The following is a 20764-nucleotide window of genomic DNA, read 5'->3' as shown; positions in this document are numbered from 1 at the left end:
ATTGAGAGATAGGCTGAATAAATCGCTGTAACTAAAACATGCACGTATGCACGCCCGCCCGCCGATACATGACAGTTTGCAAACATTTTGCAACAAGCGCAATATGATTTCTGTACACAAATAATTACCCGTTCCCCTAAAGGATTTTCCTCTCCTCCTTGCCTTCCCAATCACTCAGGGCAATTAAGCCACAAATCTCTGGGCAGCATTCCCCTCAGCTCCTGTCCCCAAACTGTGACCTCTGCCCCAAATAAATCAGTCCTGAGCAGAAACAATTCATGGGGGTGCCAGCACCGCCAAGAGACAGCAAGACAGCCATGGCCATTCTCCTCTCCTCCTACCTGCTCTCCTAATTCGGAGCTTGAAAAAGGAGCGGTTTCTTCAAAGGAGAAACCAGAGGGAAACCCTGCGACTTGGTTCTCTTTGTTTGAAAACCAGCCATAGTGTACTGTCTCAGATTCCAGCCCACGGCTGAAATGTTACAATGGGCCAAGTCATGGAGAGCAGACAAGAGAGCTGAGGAGTTGTTCTTGCATTGGCACCAACGGACAGTGTGAACTTGATCAACTCCCTGTCATGCCCCAGGCGTCAGTTTCCCCATACGAACAATGAATGCTTGGGGGGTTTTTTTTTTGGGGGGGGTTGTCTGGTAGGTTAGGTTTGGTTTTTTTGTTTTGTTTTGCTTTTTAGGACCACACCCGCAGCATATGGAGTTTCCCAGACTAGGGGTCAAATCGGAGCTGTAGCTGCCAGCCTATACCACAGCCACAGCAACACGGGATCTGAGCCACGTCTTCTTCGACCTATACCACAGCTCATGGCAACACTGGATCCTTAACCCACTGCATGAGGCCAGGGATCGAACCTGCACCCTTCATGGATACTAGTCAGATTCTTTTCTGCTGCACCACAATAGGAACTCCCTGAGTGCTTGGTTTTGATAACTCTAAACTTTGCCATGTTGTGGCAATAAAACTGTACCAACTCCTGGACTCCAGCAGTCACACAGGACAAGAATGGCAAGCATTAGAGCAAACAGTTAAAAAGAGCACGCACGCTGACGGCCCACTGAGCACGCTCAGCGCCAAGTCAATCAAGTCCCTCATCTAAGGCAGCAGCGCAGATCCTGCCTCCCTGAGCATGCTCCGTTCTAAAAGAAGGGGACACTACGGAGGCTGAATCATAGGGCAATATCTTAGCCGCTCTCCTTAAGCTCCCCAGAGATGGAAGAGACATACAATGGGCTCGTGGCAACCAGCTGAATTAAACAAATCAAGCAATCTCAGTTTCATGCAAATAAATTCTCCTCAACTAATCCTCCCAAAACACAGCAGGGCTTCCTAATCCACCCTCGCACTCATGACACCTGTAGACATGCAGATTTGAACAACACTAGCCACCAACTTCACCTCATTGACATTTAGAGATCATCCAACAACAGAATTCACATTCCTCTCAGGTATACAAGGAATATTCAACAAGACAGGCCATCTATTCGTCCAGAAAACATGTCTCAAAAAAGTTTTTAAAGATTGAAATCATAAAAATTTATTCTCTGATGTGATGAAAATGAATGTAAAAGTAATAACAGTAAGCCATCTAGAAAGCCACAAAATGTCAGTAAATTAAACAAAACGCTTTTAAACAACACATGGGTCAGTGAAGACATAATAAGGAGAATTGGAAAATACTTCAAACTGAGCGATAATGAAAGCAAAACTCATCAAAATTTTGGGGCTACAGCTAAAGAAGAGGTTAGAAGAAAATTTTAATGCCTATATTAATAAAGAAAAAAGGCACAAAATCAATGATCTAAGCTTCCATAGATGCAAAGAAAGATGAGCAAATGAAACTCAGTGTAAGCAGAAATCAGGTAACAATAAGAGAGAAAATCAATTACATAAAGATTGGACAAACAATAGTGAAAATCAACAGAGCCAGAGTTGTTTCTTGAAAAAGATTAATAAAATTGGGAGTTCCCTTTGTGGCACAGTGGAAATGAATCTGACTAGTATCCAAGAAGTTGCGGGTTCGATCCTCAGCCTTGCTCAGTGGGTTGGGGATCCAGCGTTGCCATGAGCTGTGGTGTAGGTCACAGACGTGGCTCAGATCCCCTGTTGCTTGGCTGTGGTGTAGGCTGGCAGCTGAAGCTCCGATTTGACTCCTAGCCTGGGAACTTCCATATGCCACAGGTTTGGCCCTAAAAAAAAAAAAAAATTCAATTACTGTTCTATGTACTAGCAACAACAACAACAAAAAAATGGAAAACAAAAATGTTTTAAAATAGTCCTTCTCCACTGAGCGTGGACCAGGGAGTGAGGGAATACAGCACCTGATCTGTCCCCATCTTGCTCAGCTCCACGCTATTTAGGCACCACATTGTGACACTTCACTGTAGATGTGTGTGAATCTTTCTTTGAGTTTATCATCGGGCCTCTTTGGAGAAGGTAAATGAGGGGCGTTTAGGAACAGAGAGGAGTGTTGAGTGGCAGTGGCCCTTTAATAACTGGCAATACCTTCCTCGGAGACAGATTACGGGGCCGAGCATTTTATTTGCGCAGCTGGAGAAATACAAGATCCAGGCAAGCCGACCTACCATAACAAACAGACCCACAGTGTTAATGATACCAACACAACAGACATTCCTTTCCACCTTGTGTGCCCAGCAAGGTGGTCCTGGCTGGTGACCCTGCTTTGTGCAGTGATTAGATCCCAGACTCCTTTCATCTTATGTTTTCTCCATCCTCCCAGGAGCTTGTTGTCATTTGTTTCCAACAAGGAGATGAAGAAGAAGGAAGCAGAAAAGACACATCTATTTTTTTTTTAAGTTTTTGACCCAATGACCTTGGGGCAGATAAAGATTCCTTAGACAGGACACGAAAAGAAAAAACCATCAAAGAAAAAACTTGACAAACTGATGCACTGGTCTGCATTAAAATGAACATGGCCTCCTTTTTCAAAAGACACTATTAACAAAATGAAAACACAAGCCACAGACAGATCATTTTTGGAATCCATACATCTGACAAAGGCCTTGCATCCAGACTACAGAAAGCACTCCTAGAAGCCAGGAATAAGACATTTTTAAATGGGCAAAGTGTTTTAAATGGTCACAAAAGGAGATACACGTATGACCAAGAAGTATGTCAAAGGATGCTTGATAGCACTAGTCATCAAGAAAACGCAAATTAAAACTACAGGGAGATACCATGACACACCTACAGGAATGCTTAACATTAAAGGGATGGACAGTTTCCAGTGTGGGGTGTGGAACAGCAGGAACTCTCATCTATGGCTGAATGTAGAATGGTACAACCAGCACGGAAGACAGTCTGGAGGTTTCGTGCAGTTCAACACGCAGTCAGATGACTCGGCAATTCCACTACTTGTCATGCGGCCAAGAGAACAGAAAATACACGTTCACCTGGAGCGTGGACGCAACTGTGCACAGCAGCCTGTTCCATGATAGCCCCAAACTACAAACCCACCAAACATCCACCAGCAGGTGATGGGCGAACAAATTATGGTGGATTCATACAATGGATAAAAAACAAAACAAAAAAAGCTATTGCTACACACAGCTTGGACAGATTTCAAAAGATTACGCTAAGCTGAAGTAGCCAGCAGATGACTTCATGTTGTGTGATTCCATTTATATGAAATCTTAGACCATGCAAACCATTCTAAAGCAACAGAAAGCACATCTGTGGTTGCCTGGGGATGGAAGGGGCCTACTGCCGAGGCGAATGAGAAAACCCTAGGGATGATGGAAACGTGACTGCGGTGGTGGTAGGTCTACATTATTCTGATAGTGGGGTATCCATCAAACTGTATGCTTTTAAAGGGTGCCTCTCACCGTATGTAAATTATACCTTCATAACATTGATTAAGAAAAGGCAGTCTTCGTCCAGAAAGTGCACACACATCTTTTGCCACATTCTGGTGATTAGAACAATCGATCATAAGGGCCATGCGGCTGCAAGGGAAGCAGGGAAATGTAGCCCCGCTGTGTGCCCAGGAAAAAGAGGAAAATTAGTTTGGGTGAACGGTAACACACCCCGCAAACTGTGACCCAAAAGGTTCCTAGAGACTTCTTCCAAGGCAGATAAGGCAGAGCTGGTCAAAGTTTACAACAAGACAGGAGTAAGGCCTGGGACAGAGAGCTGAGCATAGAGCTATGGGGGTGAAAAGGCAAAGGATGTCTTTGCAGAGAAGGGGACATGGTCAGGAGCCAGACCCGGGACGAGCAAAGCAGGAGGGAAAGAAATAAACGGCGGCACGGGAACAGGAAAGCAGAGGTTGGAGAACTGCTGAGAAGGTCTGCATGGCTGGCCACAGGGTGTTTGGGGAAGATGGGGTGGGCAGCAGAGATTCCTGCATTTGTGGTGAGGGACTAAGCAGTGGGGGTTGCATCCTGCACACCCCGAAAAGCCTGGACAGGTCTGAGGGAAGCTCTGGCTGTTCCCATCCTTCAGCCTTGGAACTGCTGCACTCAGAGCTCTCAGCAGCTGCACAACCCTCTCCCACGTAGTGCCAGCACCCAGGAGTGGAGGCAGGTGCCCGCCTGGGGCACAAGCCCAGGGACGGCTGGAAGCAGCCCCCTCCCCTGCAGGGGGCGGGAGAAGTTCCGGCTGTGACTCAGGCTGCTCGCCAGCCGGCGTCACAGGCAGGAAGTCGTGTGGCCGGAGCCCACTCACAAACCCACACCCATCTGAGTCACAGATGCTCAGAGAAGGTACCTGTTGCTCAGGCAACCGAGGCCCCAGCTCTGGGCTTGGAGTCCAGCCTGGTTAACCCCTAACCTGCCAAGTAGGGGGTAATGTGGCCACCAGCTTCTGTCTGTCAAAGCTCTAGACTCACCAGGACTGGCTCTACCTGCCATCCAGCCTGGTCCCCAAAGGGCACCTGGGAGCAGAGTATGTGGCATCTGCCTCACTCTGCTCCTCACTGTCCTCCTGAGGAAAGGAAGGCTCAGAAGGGGCCAGGCCTTCATCCAAGGTGACCAGCTAACAAGTGACAGAACTGAGATAGAAGCCCAAGTTCCTGGCTTCTTCCCACATGGTCATTTCATTTATGAGATGCAATGGGGGAGAGCCTAGAACTAATGAAAATAATTAAGGCCTGGAAAAGAATCATTGGTTCCAAAATAAGAAAAGAAAATGGCGAAATCAAATTTAATAAAATACTTCAAGTTTACAGAATAGGACTTGAAGGCTGGCATCACTTAAGAGCTACACTAAGAATGCGTAAAAGGCTTCCTTAAATTTTAAAACAATGTATAGGTTAGCTTTTGTCACCTTGAGGACTCCTCAATATTCCTGCCAATGTCTGAGAAAGCTTGACTGACACTAAATTAAATTAGTTACTTGTTACCAGATAATTTCAAAAGCAAAATTGTAAATGTCCTTTCAATTTATTTACAGTAAGACAAAAAAAAAATCCCTATTGCATATGTGATGTGTCATTTATGATGGGAGAAGCTTCCAGAAGCAAGGTAGCAAAAGCTCAGTGGAATCTCTACATACCTCTGACTGTACCACCTTCCCTACCTAAGGATGAAAAGTGGGGGACAAAGAGGGCCAGCCTGGGCTGCCACTCCTTCCTGCACCTCCAGGCAGTGAAGCAAGCTGGTTACGTACCAGCCTCAAAGTGAAGTGGACCTGGAGGGTCCACTGCAAAGCTTCTCCTCTGTCGTCGGGCCTGGCAGCTGGCTGGGCTGCAGCCCCCGTCACAGCATCCTCCCAGTCACACCCACACTGTGGTTCCCCTATCCCACAAAACAGCCGACCCCATTAGTGATAAGGCGCCAGGGAGAAGCCCGATTTCATGTTCCAAGCAGGTTATGCTGATGGAAACAAGATAAAGTCTTCGTGCTGGGTTCTTAGGTATATCAGGCGCTCTGGGGAATGCTTTCCTCCGGTAAATGGTACCACGTTATTTGCTCTCTGGGCAATAAGAGATTACACTCCTGTGGTCTCTCTGTGAGGTTCCATAGATGATTTGAAAATGTCTGGCCAGGGAGTCAGTCCTCCTCGGGTGCCCTAGAGGGACTTGGGGGAGCAGACGTGGGGAAGAGAGCAGAGGTCAGGACCTGAAGACAGTAGCACACATCCTGACCCAGTTTATAATTACCCAGTCCTCTGCAGGGAGATGTCTCCACCCTTCCTGGCTGCAGGTTCTTCACCTCTAAGGTGGAAGGACGGGAGGAGACTGTCATCTCAAAGTTTCTATTCTAAAAGTTCAAGAGCTTTTGCTTTTCTCTCTGGCCATGTGGCTCCTGCCTTGAGCCTTGACCAAAGCTACCCTAAGCCCCAGGACCACCTCGGTCCTGAGCATACCACCTGCTACAGGGGCTTCCTGGCCCCCTGCCCTCTCCTCCCTCTTCCCCCTCAGCTGGGGCTGCCTGCCTTGTGCTGGTCCCCATCACTCAGACTGTGTGCTTGCATACTAGCAAACTTGGGGTACCCAAAGTATTTTCAGTGTAAGCACTCTACAACAATAAAATTACATTTGCCCATCCTGTCTCTTGTACTGTTGTCATTTTTTCCCATGTTCGTACATTATAAACCCTATGCTACAATGCTATACTTTTTCCTCAAAGCAGTCATTTATCTTTTAAAAACCACAAAAGAAGGAAAAAATATTGTTTTTTTATATTTACTGACATTTCACCATTATCAGTGCACTTCATTCTTTCTGTTGTATATGAGTTTCTGTCTGATAAAATTTTCCTTCATCTTGAAAACCTTCCTTCAGCATTTTGTGAAAAGCAGGCCTGCTCATCTTTGGTTTAGCTGAAAATGACTTTATATTGCCTTCATTTTTTTTTACATGAAAAGGATATTTTTCACTGGATATAGAATTTTTAGTTGACATAAAAGACGCATTCCATCGTCAGAGGATCTCCATTGTTTTTGATGAGAAGTCAGTTCTCATTTGTATCATTGTTCCCCAGTATGTAAAGTAGTTTTTGTCTTTGATACCAAGTTTCTTCCATTTCTTTGGTTCTGAGTAGTTTGATGATAATGTGCCTAGGTAGCAGTTTTCTTTGTATTTATCCAGCTGTGGTGTTAGCTGAGTTTCCTGGATCTGTAAGTTTATGTTTTCACAAAATTTGTGGAAATCTACAACATTGTTCCTGCCACCACCCCCCCTTTTTTTTTGCCCAATCTTCTCTCTCTCCTCCTGAGACTGCAATTCCACATACAATAGGCCACTTGATATTATCTCACAGGTCATGGAGACATGTTCAATTTTATTTCAATTAATCTGTTTTCCCTCTATTCTTTCTATTGGGGAATCTACCTTCAGTTTCACTCACTCTTTCCAATTGCTATTAAGCCCATTAATAAATTTTTCTTTTTTTTACAATGTTTTTAGAACTACCTAATTTAACAAGAAATCTTCATTTCAGGTGTTTCTATAATTCATTAGTTGGTACTAAGTCTCTTAAAAGGAGTCTTACATCCTCTTGAAAATTTTAAATTGGCTGTATTGCTTTTAGAGTAACTGCACCATTATACTAAAACATTTTCAAATCAGTTTGAAATATAAGTAAAATTTTCATTTCAGATATTTTAGTTTTCTATCATGGAATTTCCATTTGGTTCTTATTTTTATCTTCTTTCTGCCATTTGTTCATCACTATGATTGAGTCTTCGGAGTTCCCATCATGGCGCAGTGGAAACGAATCTGACTAGGAACCATGAGGTTGCAGGTTCAATCCCTGGCCTTGCTCAGTGGGTTAAGGATCTGGCATTGCCATGAGCTGTGGTGTAGGTCACAGATGTGGCTCAGATCTGATGTTGCTGTGGCTGTGGCCAGCAGCTCCAATTGGACCCCTAGCCTGGGAACTTCCATATGCCATGGGTGTGGACCTCAAAAGCAAAAAAAAAAAAAAAAAAAAAATGATTGAGTCTCTGTATTATAATTTCAATGGCTTTTTATAAAGACTTGTTAGCTACTTTTAACATCTTCATTCTGAAGTCTGTTTCTATTGATTGTTTTTTCTTTTGACAATGGATCACATTTTTTGTTTCTCTGTGTCGAGCAAATTTTAACTGTCTACTGGTCATTGTGTACAACATGTTGTAGAGCCTGTGAATTGTTTCCCATGATGAGTGTTGATTTTTGCTCTATCAGGCAGTTAATTTACTAACTAATCACCTTGACTTCTTAGCTTGATTTTGCAGATTATTAAAGCAGGTCTGTTTCAATTACACCCTTAGTCCTAGAGTAAATCCCTAATTCTGGGACATAATCTCCACTCCCATGATATGGTCCTTCTAGGATCCCAGTGGAAAGCCCAAGGGTCTTCCAAGGCTCTCTAACCTCATAGGATTCAAACTCCAAACTGTCTACCCTATAATCTGCATTCAGTTATTTTAGCCTTGTAGCTATTGCTTTTTGAGGGGCTCCCTGATAGTTTTTCTACGTGCATTTTGGAGACTATCCAAGGATTTGAGGGGAGTATATGCAGATTCAGGAGCCCCACTATGGCATCTTCCTCTCTCAGAGTTTATATTTTCAAACTCTATCTACTCTGTAAGCCCTGAACTCTAAGCCAGCAAGACTGAGTCCCTCCGCCTAAGTCCCAGTGACATTAGAAAAAGCCACAAACATGAACATTTCATCCATCACAGCTCCCTTCTTTTAAAGATGGAATACAGGAGTTCCCGTCGTGGCGCAGTGGTTAACGAATCCGACTAGGAACCATGAGGTTGCGGGTTCGGTCCCTGCCCTTGCTCAGTGGGTTAATGATCCAGCGTTGCCGTGAGCTGTGGTGTAGGTTGCAGACGCGGCTTGGATCCTGCGTTGCTGTGGCTCTGGTGTAGGCTGGCGGCCACAGCTCCGATTAGACCCCTAGCCTGGGAACCTCCATATGCCGCAGGAGCGGCCCAAGAAATAGCAAAAAATAAATAAATAAATAAAGATGGAATACACTCATCTCTCCATTTGGGGCACTCTACAGTGTCTTTAAATTGTTATCTTCCACAATTGTCCAGGATTCACAATTATTATCTATAGGAAAGATATTCTCACACAAATTATTCAAGAATGATCAGAACTGGGAATAATCCCAAAGCATCATATTTTTTTGTTTTATAATTGACATTTCTTATATTTCTTTTAAAAGACAATGAAGGTAATTATGGGGGAAAAATCATAATTTTATTGGACCTGTTTACACTTATTTTAGATTTGATATTTCTTAAATTTCATGAGGAAAGTCATTGTAAATTTGGCAAAACTTTGGTCCTCTAAAGATCAGAATATGCCTCCGCCTCTCACACCTTCTCAGCTCAAGCCTCCCAGAATCTGATGCCCATTCTGGCTTGAGTCAGGTGAGATTAAAGGTGGTCCAGTCCCACCATGCTACTCATCCCTGGGCCCTCATGGTGCTGCTGCTAAAGCCTTGGTCTAGGGTTTTGGTTAATAGCCTCTGCTTTATCCCAAAACACAGCCCTCACCATGTATCAGTTCTGGCAACAGGGTCCCATTTCATACCCTTGGGCCCAAACTTTATAAACCATGCCTGCCAGTGTCTATTTCAGAGACATGAATCGTGATGCTCCATCCAGCATATAGCAGGTGCTCAATACCTGTTGTTTAATGTGGCCAGTGGTTCTCAACCCTTTTTTGAAAAAGCAAATATTTTGTAGAGTTGCAATCCTACTCCTGGGCATATATCCAGAGAAAATTATAATTCAAAAAGATATATGCACCCCAATGTTCATAGCAGCACTATTGACAATAGCCAAGACATGGAAACAAGCTAAATGTCCACTGACAGATGAATGGATTAAGGAGATGTGGTACATATATAATGGCATACTACTCAGTCATAAAAAAGAACAAAATCATGCCATTTGCAGCAACATGGATGGACCTAGAGATTATCATACTAAGTAAGTCAGAAAAAGAAAAATACCATATGATATCACTTATATGTGGAATCTAAAATATGACACAAATGAACATATTTAAGAAAGAGAAATAGATTCAAGGACTTAGAGAACAGACTTCTCATTGCCAAGGGAGGAGAGGGGTCAAGAAGGGAGGATTGGGAATTTGGGACTGGCAGATACACACTACTATATATAAGACAGATAAACAACAGGGTCCTACTGTATAGCACAAGGGACAATATCCTGTCATAACCTATATTGGGAAAAATATATACATAACTGTATCACTTTGCTGTATACCAGAAACTAACACAACACTGCAAATCCACTGTACATCGAAAACAAAGTTTTCTTAAGTTCTTTGTATCAGTTAATTGCTGGTAAATAACAAACCACTTCAAAATGGTGGCCGAATGCAAAGCAAATTATTATTTCTCAGGTTTCTATGGGTTGGCTGAAATGTTCCTCTATTGAGCTCATTTGTGAGCCAGCATAAGCTGAAAGGTTGAGTGGCCTGCAAGAACTAAAATGGCTTTGCTCACATGTTTGGCAACTGGTCTGGCTGTCAGTTAGGACCCCCAGTAGGCTATACCAGCTTCCCGGCCTAGTGGTTTCAGGATGGTATTCCAAGAGGCTGAGACCAGAAACTGCAAAGCATCTTAAGATCTAGCCTTAAAAGTCATATACTATCCCTCTACCATAATTGGTTGATCAAAGCAAGACTCAAGGCCAGCCTGGATTCCAGGAGATGAGAAAAAGACCTGCCCTGTTGAATGAGAAGAGTGCTGAGTCACACTGCAAAGAGACATGCATATTTGCATGCAGGATTTTGTGGCCATGAAGAGTCCATCATAGCACCCTTTACTATCCTTACAATGAAAGCACAGAAAATAGAACAATCTAAACTCAAATTCCTGAAAACTTAAAATAATTCAGTAACCACAGAATAAGGGAGGTCTGAGAGGAAAATAATTATAATAAGACAATACAGATTTCAATATGTAAATGTTGGCCATGACTGCCCTAGAAGACACAGTGAAGTCATCAACCTCTTCTATTCATACGCAGATCTCCGCACGCAGAGGCACACACGGGTCTTACACCAGTGACTCAGATATTACGAGCATCATTACCATCAGGAATAATTTCCAAACTGGTGAACAACTGGTGCTCATCTTCAGAACAAAACAAAAAACAAAATCCCCTTGATTTCCACCACAGTTGCATTCCTGGACTATGTGGTGTAGATTAAAAGCCAGGCGAAAAAGTACTTATGTTCTAGGTTCAGATATGGGTGAACAAGTTTGGCACCTACAAGAAGGTCTGGCTGGACATCAGAAGCCCAACAGAACAAGAGATAATAAGTCATTGAGAACAGGAGTTCCCGTCGTGGCTCAGTGGTTAACGAATCCGACTAGGAACCATGGGGTGGCAAGTTCGATCCCTGGCCTTGCTCAGTGGGTTAAGGATCCGGCATTGCCATGAGCTGTGGTGTAGGTTGCAGATGTGGCTTGGAGCCTGTGTTGCTGTGGCTCTGGTGTAGGCCGGCGGCTACAGCTCCGATTAGACCCCTAGCCTGGGAACCTCCATATGCCACAAGAGCGGCCCTAGAAATAGCAAAAAGCAAAAAAAAAAAAAAAAAGTCATTGAGAACATTATAGGACAACTAGGCACTTCCCACATCTTTGGTCCAATCCAAACCACTTCTAGAGTTACAGGTGCCCCCTGGGGAGGGGTACTGCTGGTTGAGAATCAACAGACTGGGACTATGAGAACAGGGCTATGGACTAGAAACGCACATTATGGAAAGGCCCCTGGTGCATCGTCAGAGGCAAAGCAACACCCAAGAGAACCAGAGGTGTGGTTCTGGAGAAAACGGAAGAGGTACCCAGGAGGTTGATCAAAGCAGGTGCTCCCAGCAGATCATGAAGTAAGTAGCTCTGTGTTTCCCACCCACTTCAGAATCAGGAAAGACCCAGCGATGCAGCCCCTTCGGGGGAGAGTAGGCCAAGCAGCTCACCACATCCATGGCTCTTGGCCTCCATCCTGAGGACAGCCCCCAACATCTGGCGCTAACCCTGAGGCACTTAATTCCACTGAACTTCAAAGAGGAACAGATTCAGTGCCTCTGGGGAGGGATCCCAGGAGAGGGGGGAAGACCTCAAGATTTTGTTTCTAAGGCTGTGCCCCCCATCTGCCCAAAGCTTTTCTTGAGGAACGAAAAGTGATTACAGCCTGATGAGACGGCGGTAGGTGACATGACTGAGTCCCCAGAGGCAATAGGAGCCAGCCGAGAGCTTCCACGTGTCTGTACGTGGCATCCGCATTTAGAGTATGATCTATGGGTGATGGAGTCATTTCTGTTAATTAAACTCCTTAATGTAATTTCGAGGTAAGAGTGCTTGGCCTGTGTTTCCGACAGTCCCTGGAGGACCGGGAAAGTGGGAGAATATGCCATCTGGCAAAGCACCATGAAACTTAATCACCCGGGGGGGCGGAATTCGTGGACAACTGTACTGATGGAGGAGGGAGACGGGGATAGACAAATCGACACAGAATCTGTGCTCCCTTTACCACGATCAAGATTGAGATCAGAGTTCTGGTCCCCTCTTCACAGCCAATCTGCCCAGCCAGCCAGCCTATGGTAGCATCTGAATCCCCAAAAGGCTGTAGCCCACTCCCACCTCCAGCCCAGCAATGGCTGTTCTCACTCCTGTGTCACTGTGATGGGGCCTTCCCCTCGGCACCTGGGAGTCAGGATCTTCTGATTCTACACAGACACACACACACGCACATCAAACCCCTTGCTCCTCCGGTTGTGCTTGTGTAGGGACCCAGAAGTGCCACGCTAACTCAAGGCCGTGCATCTTTGGAAGGAAATCAATACATAATTATGGGTTCTGTCTGGGCACTGGGGCCTAGAGCCAGACTAATTGAGAATTAGATAAAGTAGACACAGAGTGGTCAAGGCTGGCCAAACAGACCGCTGGCCAGGGAGGAGCTGGACCCTGAGGCTGTGGCCACCCATTGGGTCCCACAGCCTTTCCTCCTAAAGCTGCTGGGTCCCTGGAGGAGTTCAGGCAGGCTGGGGGCTGACTCCTCGGCTTCTCCCTGTGGAGGATTCACTGCTGCGCCCACAGAAGGTAGGACTCGGGGGCAACCCCCAGGCCTCCACCGTCTCCCTCTCAAATCCCCCCCGCAGCTCAGATGATCTCCTTAAAGTGTAGATACGACCATGCCACGGATGCACCCACGGCTGAAACGCATCATTTCCCTCCATGGCTTTCATGCATCTTCCAACCCACATGCAACATGCATGCAGACATTTTTAAACACAAGGATAGCAACCTTCCTGGTTTCTCTTCTGCAGGCAGCGTGCCTGCCGTAACTGTCCTGCCAAGTGATACCCAAAAGGACCCTCACTCAACACCCCAGCCCTCATGATCTGAAACAGGCAAAAGTAAACCTCCCTTGAATATTTTCAAAGACCTGAGTGTTCAGGCCGTCAGTGGCCAATAGCCCTCCCGTGGCAGTAAGGGAGCCCACTGGGCCAGGAGCACCAAGGGTGCGTGCGGTGCTGCAGGGCCAAAAAGATCCACCAGGAAAAGCAGGGCAGTCAGATGTAAACCAGAGAGCAAAGCAGAGGAGCCGAAGATCCCTGAGTGAGACCCGGCCTCAGGGGGAGGGGAGAGGATGGGACTCAGCAGTGGGGCCAGTGTGGCTGCCTTGGATTCCACACTGACCTTCCCCAGCGACAGATCCTGGCCCCTCCCCGTTAGGATAAGGAGCGCATGCGTTCCGCATCCCTCTCCTCCCAGCCACGTGGCGCAGATACCACGCCTCCCCCCCAAGCTCCTTCTCTATGGGTACAGGAGACCTGCCCACGTCCAGCCTTCTCCGAAGCCTTGATTTCCCCCAGCCCTTGTAGTCTCAAACCTCCATTTCATCCCCCAATTCCTCAACTGAGATGGTTCCAGAAGGCAAATTCTTCCACAGCGCTAAAGAATAATTTATAGAAATGATGTTCCTTTAATACAAGCCACATCGAATGCTACAATTTTTACAGCGCAGGACTGAGTAAGGAAGATCGGAGCTCATGGAGAAAAATGAATCTCTCCAAACAATACCACAGCCTTGGGTGGATATCATTTATCCACTTGGAAAGTTGAACTTGGAAGGTAATCCGGCCAAGTCGGCCCCTCATTCCACCCCAGAGCCCTCCACAGACAAGCTCTTTCGACCGGCTCATAAATATGAGGACCGGAAGAACAAACTCGCTTCTGCAGCTTGTCTGCTTTTTTTTTTTAAATATAATTAAACAGTTAGTAGCTAAATTGCATTGTAATTGATTGCCAAATTGCTTTTTTAATGAGATTTAGACACTAGGAAATAGCTTTTTTTTTTGGCTTCAATATGCCCAAACTGAACTTGGTCATATTGACAATGAATTGTCTCCCTGGGCCTTCTCCTCGGCTCATGTGAGTAGGCGAGCAGAGAGGGGGTACCCAGCTGTCTTGGAAAGAGAGGGCCAACCCAACGGAGGGTTCTTTTGCAGCGCCCTCCTCCCAGCACCCTCAGAGCCAATTCCCGCCCTTTCCTGCTCAACCCAAGGCACCTGGAGTGTCAGGGCTGGGGTCCCTAGATTGCCTTTTCCTCCTCATTTTCCAGTGTTTTAGTTTTTTGTTTGTTGGTTTGGTTTTGGTTTGGGGTTTGTTTGTTTTTGTGCTGCTTGGAAGGAACAGAACATGCAAGGAAGGGCCCTGGGGGAGTTGGGGGGGGGGGGGTCACAGCAGTCCCTCTGAAGGAATTCAGAGAGCCAGAGGAGGGGGCCAGAGACAGAGGAAGGGAGAGCCGATGGCCACAGCAAGAAGCTCTGTTTCCATCAGGAAGGGCCTTAAGGCGGGCATAATGTGACCAGGTCTGGAAAGATCTCACTCTGGTTTTCGCGAAGAAAAGAGATTAGAGGGAGGCCCGTGGGGATGTCGGGAAGACAGGCAGGAGGGTTTACAGAGAGGCCAGACGGGCGGTGACGGCCACTGGGACAAGGTGGAGGAGGTGGAGGTGGAGAGAAATGAACAAGTGTGAGAGAGATCCTGTAGGTCAAATGGACAGGACAGGCCATGATTGGATAGGGCGGGGGATGGACAGGAGGGAGCGAAGGATGGGTCTGTCTGCCCTGGGCCACTGGAGGAGCAGAGACCATCAGCTGGGCTCCATGTCCCCTCTCCCCCAGGCTCTGTGTCCCTTTGTACACCCAGCCCTGCTCCAAGCACCAGCACCCTAACCATGCCTAGCTCTTTAGCATGGAGGTCATTTAATTCTCATAACAACTCCAGAAGTTAAGTCCATCATGACCCCCATTTAGAGATGGGGGCACAGGCTCAGGGAGGTGAAGGAAGTCGCCTGAGGTCCCCCAGCCAGTAAGTGGCAGACACGGGGTTCAAACCCGGGCCGTCTGAATCTGTAGCCCACGTTTTCACCCACCCCACACCCTGTCCTGGGTTTAGATCCAGGTCCCAGGAGGCCTCCCTCTCCTACCCGTCTTGTCTCTGAGTTGCTGTGTGGGGCCTTTCTCTCTCTTGGGTATCTTTTCAGTGACTCTTCCTCAATACTTGAGGCAAGTGACTTTTGTCCCTGCCCCTTGCCACCCTGTGGTTGCATCAGAGACCCCCAGAAAACGGTTCTGCACAGATTCAAATATAAATTCACCAAGAAATCTGGAAGCAGTTGCCAACTCAGCACTCCCAGTATAGATCCCCAGCATACTTCCTTTACACGGCATGGGTATTGATTAGAATAACGCTAGATGCTGCTGGATAAACACCAAAAATTTAAGGTCTGAACACAATGAAAAGATCATCTCTCACTCACCAAAGAGTCCAATGTAAGCAGGTGTTCCTGGCTGGCAGACAAATTTCCTCCACATAAGGGACCCTGGTTCCCTCCGTCTTGTGTCATCACCATCCTCCAAGGCAAAGCCGGGCAAACTTTTTCTGTGAAGGGCCAGATGGTAAATATTTTAGGCTCAGTGGGCCAGACTGCATCTGTCACAATTACTGAACTCTGCCAGTGCAGGGAGAAAGTGGGCAAGGGTTATAGATTAAACAAATGGGCATGGCCATGTTCAATAAAACTTTATTTACAAAAACAAGTAGCAAGTGGGAAGAGCAGTGTTCCAATAAAACTTTACTTACAACAACAAGTAGCAAATGGGAATGGCCATGTTCCAATAAAGCTTTATTTACAAGAACACACAGCAAGCCAGATTTGGCCCATGGGCCATAGGGTTTGATTACTACTTCCAACTAGTAAAGAGGATAAGGAGCAGACAATGGAACACCTACTTCTTAGGCTCCATCAGCCAGAAGTGTCCCATGTCACTTCCATGAACACTCAGGTGTCCTTATCTAGATGGAAATGTAGCCCCTGGCTGGGCAATCACTTCCCAGCAACAACACTACACTGTGGAAAGGAAGCGTGGATCTTTGGCGAGTGGCTAGCCATTCCCCTCTGGGAATTTAGTTCAACTGATATTCACCCAGCCTCTACTGCATGGCAGGCTCTGTGCTCCATCTGGGGACTGCTCCAGCACTAAAAGAATCAGAGTCTAGTTTAAACTGAAAAACGGTTTTTAAGATAAGATTTTAGCTCCCTTTCTGAAGCTTTCAAATGAGAACCCACAATGCCAGGCTGAAAACTGGTCCTACCAAGGAACTGATGGGAGAGCCAGAGAATTGACAGAGGCTTCCCAAAGCAGGAATCATTGTACGTATTTAGCACTGAATTCCAGAGCTCAGCACAGGGCCCAGCACACAGAGGGCCCCCAGTACGTCTTGAATGAATCAATGTTGGACGGAAGGAGGCAGCCCCTGGCTCACCTGTAGAGCTAGACCCTGGAGGTGTGAGTGGAGCATGGGGAGGCGGATGAGAGGATACTTCTCATGCTTCACTGGTTTATTATCTGACCCAGAGGATCTTAGCATTGGGTAATGTCAAAATATCAAAGGGGGATCATTTTTCTTCAAATAAAAAGAGTGAAAACTTAGGAGTTCCCATTGTGGCTCAGCAGCTTAAGAACCCAACTCTCTCTGAGGATGCAGGTTCGATCCCTGGCCTTGCTCAGTGGGTTAAGGATCCTATATTGCCACAAACTGCAGCATAGGTCGCGGATGCAGCTCAGATCCGGTGTTGCTATGGCTGTGGTGTAGGCCGGCAATTGGCAGCTCTGATTCAACCCCCAGCCTAGGAACCCCCATGTGCCACAGGTGCAGCCATAAAAAGAAAAAAAATAAATAAAACAATTTTTTTTTGTCTTCCTGTCTTTTCTGGGGCCACACCCGTGGTATATGGAGGTTCCCAGGCTAGGGGTCTAATCAGAGCTGTAGCCACTGGCCTACTCCACAGCCACAGCCACAGCAACGCGGGATCCAAGCCATGTCTGCAACCTACACCACAGCTCACAGCAACACCGGATCCTTAACCCACTGAGCAAGGCCAGGGATCAAACTGGCAACTTCATGGTTCCTAGTCAGATTCGTTAACCACTGAGCCACAAAGGGAACTCCCAACAATTTTTTTTAAAGAGGAAAACCTTAGATCCATCATGTAGATATTTGGTCTAGAAGAGAAATTCTAATCCTGCCTGACCAGAAGACCTAACTCTAAGAATTCTGTAAGAATTCCAGCCACCTTTGAATACAATTCTCTACACCTAAGAAAATGCATTCACATCCATGAGCTCATGGGAAGCCTTACATGGTGCAAGATTGACAAGGCAAGCTCCAGGCTCTCCTTTTTACAGATGAGGATACTGAGGGCCCAAAAAGGTGAGGTGGATCCCCAGGGTCACACAGCTAGAAGATTCCCAGAACCAGGTCTGAAGGTCAAGGCTGCTTTGGAAATCAATGAAGGTCTCTCCCTTCTCCTAGCCTGTGGCTCTGGATTGAAAACATAATATCAACTAAGCACCAATTTCTAGAATTAAACTCATTTTTTAAAAAATGTCATACCAATTTGCATCTTATTTAAAAGAAAAGTGATCCAAAGCATGTGCGTATTTCAAATACCAAGTAGTTTTCATTTTGTAAAGTTTATGCAATAAAGTGCCCTGGGGCATGTCTCACAAATGAGATTGGATTTACACAAAACCAAGAGACAGGGGCTAGGAGACACTCTCTTACTACAAACGCGACCTCTGGCAAGTGACTTCCTCGCTCTGCGTTTATCCTCAGCTGTACACCAGGGGCGAGATCAGAGGCTCTCTGACATCCTTCCCTCCTCAAAGGAAAACGCTGTCATCGGTTATCTCCAGGCCTCAGGCCAACGAGGTCACATTCTCAGTAACCCATTCTGTGACCGTAAGGGGGAGACAAAGGCATTGGGGTTCAACTCCAAGGAGGCGGGGGTGATGTCCCTCCAGGTGGCCTCTGGATTTGAGCATCCAGCCAAAGCAAGCTGGGGGCAGGGGAAGATGGGTTGGGTGCAGCTGAGTCCCTGCAGGCACCAATGAGCCGGGACATGCCATCAACTTCTCAGATGCAGGTACAGGCAACCTGCTCTTCCCACCCAGCACTCTGCAAGGACTCTGACCCTGGACAGCATCTGTCTCTCTCTTCCTCTTCAGAAAGTACTGTGATTACGAGCCACTGACATAATAATAACGAGGTTGGAGTGGAGGGCCACAGGCAGCACTGAGGGAAGCCAGGTAGCCGTTCCTCCCCAAGAATCCTCCAGGTAGTGGGTGATGGTCCTCTCCACACGTCCTTGGCAGAGCCACCTCGCTGAGAGGGGCACAGAGGAAGCGGGCAAGGACCTGGGCTGCAAGGAATCGCCAAACCAGAGCCCATGCGCTGGGAAGGCCACGTTTGACAGAACTTCTCAGGCGTTTGTTCCGAATAGTAATGAGCGGCATGCCTCCGAAGTCAGGATTTGTATTTCTTATTTTTCAAAAGCTGTATTGATGGGAGCAAGCTCACAATACAAACACTGGTGATTGCAATCACTTGCCGTTCCCATGGCAACAGACAAGATTAAAAGGGCAAACAAGGGAGCTGGAACTCGCTTCAGATTAAACTCTCCCGATTTTAATTGCCAGGCAACACACTAACCCATGGAGTTGCTGGCTCCCTGTTGGGTAGAATGAAAACCTCTTCTTGGTAACTGACTGGGGACCCTCCAGGCCAGCCACCCTGGCCCTCACTACTCCCACCCAGGGCATAAAGCCCAACAAACGTCATCTGATAGATTCTTGATTACCTCCAGTGATGGGGAGCTCATTCCACCACTGGCTGGATATGAGTGCCCAGTAAAGGGGACACTTAGCAGCCAAAGGCCTAGTCTCAGGCTGCTGAAACAAGCATGAAGACAAGAGTCAACAAGAGCATGAATTTTAATCAAAGCTAGTGTTACACACGGCACTCATCTCACACACTGTGACCTCCTCTAAACCTCACAAGAGTCTGCAGTGGGCACTGCTATTACTCCTACTTGGTGGATGAGGAGACCATGGCTTGGAGAGATGAAGGCCAAGGTCACACAACTAAAAGTAGCAAAGCCAAGGCTGAAACTCAGACCTGTCTGTCCCCAGAGCCCTCACTTCTCCCCTGAAGAAGGAATCAGCTGGATTTGGAGAGAGTTGCCCGCTGGGGGTGGGCAGGGGTGAGAAAGTGAGGACTTGGCGCCAGCTGGGGTAGAAAGCACCCGCCCTGCCTGCACCAGGCTGTGGTCTCTGAGCCTCAGGTACCTCCTGAGAGAAGCTGCGGGCTCAGCCTGTCTCTCTGGCTGTGGCATCAGGGCCACTGCATCCTGGGAGGGGGGGGAGGTTGTCTGTGGTTTCCAGGGCTCTGGCTTGGCCTGGCTCCAGCTTCCTTCTCCTCTGAGCCCCATGTTCCCTCCTCACACAGCTGCCCAGCATGTGATCAGCCTGGTTCAAAGCCATCTCCACAGGCCCAGGAAGAAGCAGATCTTTGGGGAAAAAACAACCCTGAAATAAAGCAATAATGAATTCACAAAGAAAATGACAAATATGCCACCCCGGGGCCTCTGGTGTTGCACCGCAAATGAACAAGTTCTGTCCCAAACTTAGCCATTTCGTCACTGATTGACCTCACAACTATTTATTGTACACTTACTATGTGCTGGGCACTGTGAGAGGCGCTGGAGATTCGAAAGGGGTGAGACCTGGGTCAGCCAGAGTGAGATCAGTGTTGGGAGGGCTGGCAGGTGTAGCACAAATCACACAGAGCAAGGTAAAAAGTGACAAATGCTGCAAAAGTGTCACGGGCCATCACTGCTGACGCTGAGAGAGAGGAGAGGCTGCTCTCCTCTGGGGGGCTATGGAAGGCTTCTCTTTTTGGCTTTTTAGGGCCACTCCCGCAGCATATGGAAGCTCCCAGGCTAGAGATTGAATTGGAGCTACAGCTGCAGGCCTATGCCACAGCCATAGCAACGCAGGATCCAAGTCTCGTCTGTAACCTACACCACAGCTCACAGCAATGCCGGATCCTTAATCCACTGAGTGAGACCAGGGATCGAACCCACATCCTCATGGATACTAGTTGGGTTCTTTGTCCCTGAGCCACAACAGGAACTCCTGGAGGGCTTCTTGGAGGAAAGGGCCTTTTCAGTCATTCATTCACTTCCTCATGAAAGCAATGCTTCCTGAGTCCGCACAGACCCTCTGCTAGGGGCTGGGCACATGATTTTCCCTATGGATGGAGCCACCGTCTAGTGGAGAAGAAGATAGCAGATGACCAAACTCAGCCGAAAGTGCCTTGAAGGATAAAATGAGGGCGCCAGGAATGAGCAAGACATTACACTGATGTTGTCTTGAGTGTTCAAGTGAAACTTCCTAAAAC

General features: G+C 47.0%; 1 long non-coding RNA gene across 1 annotated transcript in view; it reads right to left on the bottom strand.

Moving 5' to 3' along the window:
• LOC125115279 (uncharacterized) overlaps window positions 1-20764 on the bottom strand; it is a 244771-nt gene that overhangs the window by 204500 nt on the left and 19507 nt on the right. The window contains exon 2 of the long non-coding RNA XR_007132024.1: window positions 15780-15901. This is a non-coding gene — a long non-coding RNA (uncharacterized LOC125115279). The remainder of the gene's footprint in view (window positions 1-15779; window positions 15902-20764) is intronic.

The sequence above is a fragment of the Phacochoerus africanus genome, chromosome 14, assembly GCF_016906955.1.
Source record: "Phacochoerus africanus isolate WHEZ1 chromosome 14, ROS_Pafr_v1, whole genome shotgun sequence".
In the NCBI taxonomy this organism is placed as follows: Eukaryota; Metazoa; Chordata; class Mammalia; order Artiodactyla; family Suidae; genus Phacochoerus; species Phacochoerus africanus.
This window is presented reverse-complemented; position numbering and strand designations above follow the sequence as displayed.